Source organism: Calonectris borealis, chromosome Z, assembly GCF_964195595.1.
Source record: "Calonectris borealis chromosome Z, bCalBor7.hap1.2, whole genome shotgun sequence".
In the NCBI taxonomy this organism is placed as follows: Eukaryota; Metazoa; Chordata; class Aves; order Procellariiformes; family Procellariidae; genus Calonectris; species Calonectris borealis.
The window spans coordinates 38,683,642-38,694,892 of record NC_134352.1 but is presented as its reverse complement, the minus strand read 5'-3'; positions in this window follow the sequence as shown (position 1 = coordinate 38,694,892).

Genomic DNA, 11,251 nt, shown 5'->3' with positions numbered 1-11,251 from the left:
GCTCAAATGTCAATGCTTTGAAGACAGTAATGTCCCACAGATTTAGGAGGGTAGGGGTAGGAGTCCTACCCGGAGCTACAGCTTTAATACTACTGTACTCTGTTTTCACATCTGTCAGGTTCCTCCTTGTGCATATGAACAGCTTATATTTTCAGGAAAAAAAAGCTTCCCTCTCTGCTTAGTGAGTTTTTTTATTTCGAAATCTAATAATTTTTTAACTATTTATGCTGTAAACAGTTGAGCTCCTGATGACTTCAGAGGACTCCACTGTTTTTTGGAAAGGATAAGCTTTAGTAAGGGTATTTTGAAGAAGGTTGGGCTGCTGCAATTTAAGATCATTAAGGTCTAAAAGGAGAAGTAAGAACAGGACAAAGAAACGACAGGTATGTACTTTCATCCTCAAGCACTGGATAATGAAAGATTTTCACTTTTTTGCACACTTAGAAGTGTTTTTTCAATCTAAGTCTAGTTTCTTTTTCCGTGAGTAAGTTCCTGCCTTGGTGTGTTACATCACTTAACTTTTTTCTCTGCCAATATCAATACCTTACCATTTTAATTCATTTCAGGATTGGCAGCCTGGGAAGGTTATTAGGCTACTAAGCATTTTTTTCAGGCTCCGCTCTTCCCGTTCTAATAGTTTACTGCCCTGTGAATTACTTGATTCAGAGTGCAGAGCTGCATATGCACAATATACAGCTGTGTATGCACAACAGAAAGCAGCTGGGAGCTCAGCAGTGTAAGTAAGCTGGTGTCTACTTAACACTTCCCTATTCTACTTAGATATTAATTACAGATTTCTGCACATTATTTTTCTGAAATCAGTTATGATTTGCATAACTTCACTTGTACACAATTTGTGTAAATGGTTTTGCAGCCTGACAGGTAAAAAACCTATATGCTTTGGCACTGGTTCCACCCACCCCACCCCCATGCACTTAATCCTTAAATTTACTTGGAGTAAATTACTTTACTTTTTCAATGGAGTCTGACTTTTACAAGTCCATTTTGAACATTTTGATGCATTTTGATGCCACGCTGTTCCTCAGCTCTCTGCACTAAAGACTGACCTGTTCAAAGCTAACTTCAATAATGAACATGGACATCTGCACATTTACTTTGATTTGCACAAAATTCTTCTGTTACTTGTTAAGAATGTTCCACCCAGACCTGACATTTGAGAGGTGTGTTTTTGTTAATAAATTCAAACAATCAATATAACTTTAGACTACCTTAAATGCACATGCAAGTTAAATCAAAGTGATTTCATGTAAACAGCCACTACTTTGGGAGGGGAGAGGGCTGGGGGTTTTTTTTCTTACATTTGTGTGGAAGATTGCTCAGTGACAGGGCAGCTAGTCCTTTAAATATGAGAAAGGAAAGGTAAGATCCTTACACATTTCACTCAACTGGATTTTGGGCTGATGATTTTTTAGTCCTGCTGCACTAAATAGCTACACATGGTATATACTCACCTTTGAACTGGACTGTGGGATGACTTCTTAAAAGTCATTGGGAAGATAATTTTATCTTTTACCACTGGAGTCATGCATTGGGAACGCTGGTTGTTATGCTTTCCATAAAAGTTCTAATTAATTTGATTTTACAACACTCTTTACTAACTCCTAGCCATTTTTAACTTACAGAAGCAGATATCTGACTTAAACTCTCATGAATTTAATGAATTAAAAAGCAAAGTAACCTCTTAAGCTGTAAGACCAAAATAAATAAACATTAATAGCGGAAGCATTAGAGAAGAAATCTATAATGATTCAAAGGTTGTGCTCAAAAGTGTAAAAAGGATAGCAACAGCAAGTTAGTCAAGTAACTTTTTGCTACATTACCACACATTTCATTATGGAAGGTTGAAACTGTGTCTTGCTGGGAATCCTCATTAATCTTGGGCTTTGTTCACTCATTCTCAGTTTTCTCACTTAAAAGGATACTGTCCTGGTTTCGGCTGGGATAGGGTTAAATTTCTTCCTAGTGCTGTGTTTTGGATTTCGTATGAGGAGAATGTTGATAACACAGATGTTTTCAGTTGTTGCTAAGTGCCCTCCTAGTCCAAGGACAGCTCCCGTGCCTACTGACTGAGCTAGGTACACAAGATGGGAGGGAACATAATCAGGACAGCCAGCCCAGCTGGCCAATGGGGTATTCCATACCATGTGACGTCATGCGCAGTATATGAAGGGTAGGCGTGATCCAGGAAGTACCGATCACTACTTGGTTATCGGTCAGCGCGGGTGGTGAGCAATTGCATTGTGCATCACTCATTTTGTATATTCTATCATTATCATTATTATTTTCCCTTTTCTGTTCTATTAAACTGTCTTTATCTCTACCCACGAGTTTTTCTCACTCTTACCCTTCCGATTCTCTCCCCGTCCTGCTGGGGCGGCAGGGGGAGTGAGTGAGCGGCTGCGTGGTATTTGGCTGCCTGCCAGGTTAAACCATGACAGTCCTTTTTGGCGCCCAACGTGGGGCTTGAAAGGTTGAGATAACGACAGATCTGACCATTCATTCTGCCTGACACAAAATTCTCTTCTATGGCTAGTGAGGCTCAGCTTATCATCTACTCAGAAGCTGGCAGATAGAAAGAATAAAATGAAAAAGTGGAGTTAAGGTGCAGTTTTCTGAAAAAGTGAGGTGGAAAAGCAATTACTTTGATTCAGAATTTCTGATGGTAGGGGGAAAAAAATGGACCCAGCATCTACTGATCATGAACTGAGAATAAGAGTTCATTCCAAAAGAACGAAAGTAAGACTAACCAAGAGGATTCTTATAATATATAATAAATACAATGTATGAGGTTTTACTGAGGAGAAAAGAAAATTAAGATTAATTATTGCCTAGGATGGGCAATACTTTCTAATGCTGTAAATCCAAACATCATTATCCTGGTCTTTAACTTGATATTACAAGGCTAGCAGTGTACATGGGAGAAAATTCATAGCATTTTGGTTTCCACAGAATTAGTTTAGCACATGGAAATTCTCGTATTTAAAACATAATCAAATTATGCAGGCAAATGGCCCAAATTAACATCATATGTGCTCCAAATTCTGAATTTTTACTTCAACAAATAATACTCTTGCAGATTACAAAATTACAACTACCTAAAATTGCTACTAATTATTACTAACTAATCACACTCTTACAGATAATATGGAAGTGTGAAAAGAGAGATCTGAATTGTCTGAGACTTTTATAGAATACAGTCGTGTGGAAGGAAGGAAAGTGCTTGAAGAGTGCTAAAAATCTCACTGCAGAAAACTTGCGATGCATGTGGTCATATACCTGAAAACCATTTTTTATTTCGTGCTTTGTGCACGAAGGAGTAAAAACTTTCTTTTGCACTCAACATTGGTTCTAAATTGCAAAGCCAAGTGATGCTGATGACTTTGTCCCCTGGAGTCATAAAGAACAAAGGAAAGTGTGCACTGTGCTGCTGAAGACAGAAACTTGAATTCTGTAGATATCTCTGCTTTTCCATAAATTATCTGATTATAGCACTGGCAAACATCTTAGAAATATCTAATGCAATTTCAAGGTTTGTTTTGGTTTGCGTTGTTTTGTTTTGTTTTTCTTACTGGGATTAGTTGTTAATCTTGAGTGGCTACTTGGCAGGGTAGAGGTGCAGAAAATGGTGCAGTGGCATGAAGAGGAGGTCACCTGGCCACCGACTGAAATCCTGAACTGCTCTTTGGGATGGCAGTGAGAGAGCAGGCTCTGGCAAGGTACAGCGGCAACTGAACTAGGCTCTCTACCATAGCTATTACAACATAAATACTTAGTTCTGAAGCAATAATCCTTTAATCCCTGGGCCAGATTAAGGCTGCTCCTGTCCCATGCTGTAGTGCTCTCTTTGCAAGCAGCGTAACGAAGGTAACAGGTAAGGAAGGCTCTGTCTTGATGCTCTGGTACTGGGGGAGTCCTGTCCCTTTCTAAGTCTGTTACTTGTTTTCAAGGTCCATCTCACAGGAAGAATTTGTGCCACAGCCAGTTGGAGATGCAGAATGCGGTGTGGTTTCACTGTGAACGTGGAAGACTTATACCGTCAGGCTTCTTTAAAACTTAACTCCCTATCTATGCAGACAACAGATCTGCCCTTCTAGCAGCAAATGACCTGTAGAGCTTCCAGGTCCTTGCATCCTGGGCCTGACTTTATGCCTCTTCACAGTGTCCCATTTGCAGTCATCTGTTCCTGTGGCTTAGCCCCAGAACTGTTCCTGGAGCAGCCATTTTTCAGAGTTAACAGCCTTCCGATTTCTTGAATATGAGGAAGATAAAGATGATTGAGTTCAAATAATTCTTCCTCTGAATTGTTTCAACCATAGAACAAGTTTTGGGATGAAGTTATTCTTGGGATGCAAGAATTTAAAATAACTCTATTGGGTGTACGTGGCAAGATATTGGCAGGGGGGAGGCTATAGGGTTGGCCTCTGGAGAGAAGAGGTCAGCAACTGCCCCTGTGTTGCACACAGCCAGTCCCAGTAGATCCACCGCAGGACATGGCTGAGCCCATCAGCCAAGCTGGTGGCACTTCTGGAAAGCGTATTAGAGAAAGGGTACAAAATGCTGCACAGAAGCTGTGAGAGAGGAGCGAAAAAATGTGAGAAAAACAGCCCTGCAGACACCAAGGTCAGTGAAGAAGGAGAGGGAGGAGGTGCTCCAGGCACCAGAGCAGAGCCCTGCAGCCCATGGAGAAGACCGTGGTGGAGCAGGTTGTCCCCCTGCAGCCCAGGGAGGACCCCACACTGGAGCAGGTGGACATGCCCTGAAGGAAGATGCAGCCCGTGGAGGGCCCACGCTGGAGCAGGCTCCTGGCAGGAACTGTGGCCTGCGGAGAGGAGCCCATGCAGGAACAGGTTTTCTGGCAGGAACTGCAGCCCATGGGGGACTCGTACTGGAGCAGTCTGTTCTTGAAGGACTGCACCCCACGGAAAGGACCCATGCTGGAGCAGTTCATGAAGAACTATAGCCCATGGGAGAGACCCTACACTGGAGCGGGGGAGAAGCGTGAGGAGGAAGGAGCTCCCTGCACCACTCGGGGATGGGTGGAGGAGGTAGAAGATTCAGGAGTGAAGTTGAGCCTCGGAAGAAGAGGGGGGCAGGAAGAAGGTATTTTTGGTTTTGTCTTTGTTTGTCACCATCCTACTCTATTTTTAATTGGCAATAAATTAATTTTCCCCAGGTCGAGTTGTGACGGTAATTGGTAAGCAACCTCCATGTCTTTATCTCAACTGATGAACTTTGTCATCACACTTTCTACCCCTGTTCTATTGAGGAGAGGATTGGGAGAGTGGCTGGGTGGGCATCTGGCAGCCAAGCGAGGTTAACTCACCACAATAGCATAAGGATTTATTCTACTCAACAACCTTGTGTATGATTTCTTTTTCCCTTGGCTAGGATAATTTTGTATGTAATCAAAAATTATGTGATTATATGAAAATCAAAGTTCACGAGGCAGAAAGACTAGCAGGTGACACCTGAGTCTTTGACATCTTTCATTCTCCCAAATTAAATGTCATTTCAGAGCTCTAAAATAAAGGCACTGTTTTCTTAACCCATGTTCAACCAAAGGAACAGGTCTTCTTTTCCTAGGTTTTTTCTTTTTTAGTGGAGCTTTCAACTTACGCCAATTTTCTGGTGGTATTTCTTTCTCAGTGCAAAAAACACACCATGTTTTAACTGTCTTAGCTCCTAATTATTTCTCTGTTTCTAATGGTTTTAAAATTGGAGAGCATGAGACTATAGGCTAGGGGTGTTACGTGTTCTGGATATGTCTGTGCAAGGGGAAGGTCTTTGGGATTTTACAGTGGTTAGATAAAGCATGTACAATATAAATGATAGTGAATCCCAGCCTTAAAATAACATTCCCTTTATGCAAACAGCAAGACCAGAGATTTCTTATAAAAATGAACATGCTAGACAGAAAACTCTCTCTAGAGACTATCTCCAAACCCCTAAGACAAGTGAATGCAGGGGGGTCAATGTGCTCTGCCAAAACTCCTACTGGGAGCTCCTACAAGCAGCTGCAATAGAACTGCAGTGGCAGATTGCTTATTTACAGAAAAGTATTCTAGCTTTCAGCCCTGTAACATTTATGTTGGCTTGGCTTTTTTTTCCACAGGATGTGTTCCTTTATTTGCTAATGAAGAAAGGTATACGGTGGGAAACTGGAATGGGGGCCATACAAAACAAGGCTGAGTACTCCAAGCATGCTCTGTCTGTGTTGGTCTTGCACATTATGAATCTGTAATGAACATAATAACCTAATGAAACAATAGGTCATTTCAAGTATCTCTTTTAACGATGAAGCTGGAAAAAATGTTATTAGGCTGAAATAGTGCCATTATACATGACAAGATTTTTAGTAGTGTCATCTCCCCTTCTATAAATAATAATATAATCCTTTTGTTCTTTAAAATATAACTCTTTCAACTCATCAGAACTAATACTGTGAATGATCACCTGAAATGCTTGGATTAATTAAATCATTCAAAGTCAATCTAGCTAGAATAGAGGCTGCTAACAAGATTGGCAGGAGTAGATGCAGGCTGGCCTTCCCATGGCTGAAGCCTGTTATTCGAGTTTTGCCAGAAGAGGATGTGTTTACACAGCAGAGGCCATTTACTTTTGTATGTGCCTATCAAATTACTTAGACAGAGCAACTGAAACTACCACCAAAACTCTGGAGTCCCTCCTGGTGACAGAGACCTTGTGACAATCAGGCTGCCTTCTTCCATCAAAAGCTCTGGGAACGAATAGGAGTAGATGGTGGTTGCTAGTGACTGTAGAGGACTAAGCTGGACTCTGCAGGAAGTCTCACACAGCCTTACACTTCATAAGGCTCAAAAATGCAGGATCTAATGTTGGATGATTCTGACCCTGAAAGGGATTCACCCAGTCAGAAGTCTCATCACAAAAAAAGGTCTACTTAATTACACTAAACTGCCAAAAGGCCAAAGAGTGAAGAGCAAAGAGTGTCTGAACTCACATGAACTTGAGCAGAATTTTATTTCAGTATTTTTCCACTGCTGCACGCACAAATGTTGTTCCTTGTTGCCATGCTGCTGCTGCTGCTGTATTAGATGACTGAATTGCTTCCCTGTTGTACCTGTTTGGAAGTCAGCAGTGCCGTGGCACTGATGTTTAGACTATCTAACACTATTTGGCAATTTGATACGCACTAGCCAGGGTGAAGTTGGACGCAAAGGATGGTTGAATCAGGGTTTTCATACTGCAAGGAGAAATTCGTATACTTTTGCTATTTTCCCAATGTTCAGCACTGCTATACTTTCGAACCCAGGGAACAATGCAAAGAATGTGGCCTTAGCTGTTGCACTTCTTATAATAGATTTCTTGCTTACTTAGAATCTATTAATATTGAGTATTTCCTGATTAAAAGAAAAAATATTCCTTGCAATCTCTCAAATCCAGCTAATTTATAAGTCTTTGTAATGGCATTCTTTCCTCCTTGCTGCATGTGCTATTGTTTGTTTATGCCAAGAATGCATATTAAGCTGGGACCCAGGGGTATGTTCCAAATGTTAGTATAACAATCGTTATCTATAATAATTATTACCTGCTATTTGTGACAATTGTTCCTTCAGTAAAAGAGGATATTCCTTACCTAAACAGTATCTTCTCTACTAAAATGTTTTGGTTAATTGGTAGCTCTTACAGCTCTTACTACTCTTTGTAGTAAGAATGATAAGCTACATTCCAGGATCTCTCTTATCCAGGGAAAGCAAGATTCCCTTACAGCTAGCCTGTCTGCAGTATGTCGTGAGGCACTAGACAATTTGAATAACAGTAATAAAATCATAATTTAAAGAACCTATGCATTACTTCTCTGGTTAATTTTCCCACTTGAAAAAAAAATATTCTTATTTCTTTTGTGTTGGATATTACATAGGGAAAGTAGATCCAAGAACAGTCATGAACGAACATTCACAAAGTATTCGTATTGCTGCTGACTATGTAATAATGACCCATGTGTTTGGGTCTCCTGATCCCAGCTGAAGAAACAGTGTACCAAACGTGGCAGCTCTAAGGAGTGCTATGAATATCCAATAACTATTTTAGTTGGCAGATCGTGTATGGTAAAATTGCAATTTTTTTGGCTCACTATTTCTTTGTGCACCGGTCTCTTATCACAGTCCATTGGTTAATGTATTGGGTTGAGAGCAAGAAGCTTTCTTTTCTTCTCTTTTGTAAGTCACTGTGTACACAGTGAAATTTTACGTGTTTTCTCATCAGTAACTCAGATTATAATAACCCTCTCCTGTAAAGCATATTGATATGTACCGTGAGAGTGAATTAAAAAACAACTCTTTCATCTAGTTGTATCAATGATTGCTATATATTTAACTCTTTAACCCACTCATATGTTTCCTTTATTCTGTGTGTTCCTTCCCTTGATGTCTCCTTTGGGGTTTGCTTTTCTGAGTGGCTAGTATTCACACACGATGGGGTTGTCCAAGGTCAGTTTCTAATCTGATTTCTTCAGGGATTGCATTCCATACAGTTTTGCCCAACCAAAGTTTATCTCGATTAGGTTTGTCACTTCTATTTTTTAATTAGAGTATAATTAAGTACACGTGTTGTCCGAAAAGCGGATTCGTGCCCGGCGTGCAAATAACCAATTCCACACGCTCAGGAGAGATATTGTTTTATTCAGGCCTGGGTGCTCGGTGGACTTGCCACAAATCAAGCACACACGGTCTAATCACCTTTCTGTTTATATCCATGCTTCTCATACATATTTTAAGTTTCCTTGTTACATATTCGTTACATTTCCGAGAACTAATTATAATATTGCATCATCTTAAACACATGCGCACTAAAGCCTTTAGGGTCTTCTTGGGGGTCTTGGGTGGTCTCTGGTGGTCGGCAGGGCAGTGAACTCTTCATGAACTTACTTCCTCTTTACCTTATAGGGTCGCAATTTGTCCCTGAGCCATGCTTGGACCACGTCTGTTTATAGTTTCCATAGCTAAAATTAATTATCACTACTTCTAAAACACACACCTGTTAGTTACCTAACTTCTAAGCAACAAGTCTTCATTGTTTAAAATTACAGAAGCGAGCAATATAGAATCCACAACAAACTACACTATCTATCACCATAGTGTTCTTAAATTAAAACATGTACATCTTGATCTCCTCCAATCAAACACCCACTCACTAGCTTCATCATTCTGGTTTCTTATTAACTGGTCTTTTAACCCAGTTCTGGGTGAGGGCTATACACAGGATGATAACACTTTGAAGATTAATATTGATTAAGATTAACATTAACAATTCCACCCTTTGAGACTTATGATGTTAAGCATCATGAGTCTCATAATACTTATTTTCTACAAAAAGATACAAATTGAATCATACAACATGTAATCATAACTAAAATAACGATCAGTACCACAAACAAAAATAATTGTCTAAGCCAATTTAAATTTGGAAGCCACGAGAACAACCAAGAAAATCTAATCCTTCCAGTTCTTTAAACCCATATGCCAAATCTTTTAATTGTTGGATTTTCTTCTCCACTAACTGTGAATTATCACTTAAATTAAAACAACACATTCCTTTAAATTCTTCACAGCCATGATTGTGTCTTAAAAGTAAATAGTCAATTGCAGCCCTGTTTTCAAGTGTGGCTTCTCTTATTTGTGTCATTTCCATACCAATAATCGAAAGTGCTTGGGAGGTATAATTTATATCTTTTCTTACCAAACAAGAACTATACGTCTCTCCCACAGAATTTTCGGCTGCAATACAAAAGGAATACATGTTGGTTACTTCTCGGGCTAAAAGTTCCCAGATATTTCGATTTCTATAACAAAAATTGAGAATCAATCTGACTGATCGTTATTATTAACAACAACACATTTTACATCTTCCTTCTCTCTCTAATTTAATTCTGTTCAAAATCAAATTGTTACACTAATTTAGCAGCATCTCCAGTATCTCATTGAACACGCCGCAAAGTTAACTTCAATGGTTCCTTAAATACAGATGTCCACAGTCCAGGTGGAATTTTTTTAATCTTCGTATAATGAATCCAAGAATCTATTCCTTCTAGTTTCACAGCAGTGTTTGTTATTAACAGCACCTGGAAAGGTCCTTTCTACTTTTCTCCAAGAGGGTCGTCCTTCCACGTTCGCAAATAAACTTGATCCCCTGGATTAAATGAGTGTACTGGAAATTCAAGAGGTAAAGGTGTCTTCAAAAGGACATACTTATGGAAAGAATTCAACACCTTACTCAAAGATAAAAGATATTCAGTTAATACTTTTTCTCCTATTACATGCATTTGTTCTGATCCTCCTGTCAAATTAACACTATAAGGTTTTCCATATAAAATTTCAAATGGACTCACTTTTTCTTTAGCTCTAGGGGTCACCCTAATTCTCAACAAGGCAAGTGGTAAGGCTTCGATCCACTTCAATTGAGCTTCCTGACATATTTTAGAAATTTGTCTTTTCAATGTTTGATTCATCTTTTCCACCTGCCCACTAGATTGAGGTCTCCAAGGGGTATGGAGATCCCACTTAATCCCTAATGTTTCACTCATGTTTTTAACAACCTCTGCTACAAAATGTGGACCTCTGTCTGAGGATATTCCTAAAGGGACTCCAAACCTTGGAATTATTTCTTTCAACAAATGTTTTACAACCTCTTTTGCCTTGTTGGTTCGACACGGGAAAGCTTCCGGCCATCCAGAGAAGGTATCTACCAATATCAATAGATATCAGTATTGGTTACATCGCGGTAACTCTGAAAAATCTATTTGCCAATACTCACCGGAAGTTATGCCTCTTTTTACCTCTCCAGGAGGGGGTCGGATTTGTATTTTCGGATTGTTCCTAAGACAAATCTCACATTTATTACTCACACTTTTAGCAATCAATAACATTTGGTTCCTATCGCATATCGTCTTACTGATTCCACCATTGCCTCTGTTCCCATATGTGTTTCAGCATGGGTTTTGACCATTAATTTCTTCATAATTTCAGGGGTTACTATACATTGTCCATGTGAAGTTATCCACCATCCTTGATCATTCTTCTTACAATGTAATAACATAGCTAATTTATTTTCTTTCTCATTATAATTTGGGGATTCCACCTGAATTTCTTTTGATGGAATTAAAACATAAATCATAGTATTTAATGCTACACGTTTAGCAGCCTTATCTGCTTTTCGATTTTCTTGTATTACTTTTGAGTCCCCTTTTTGATGA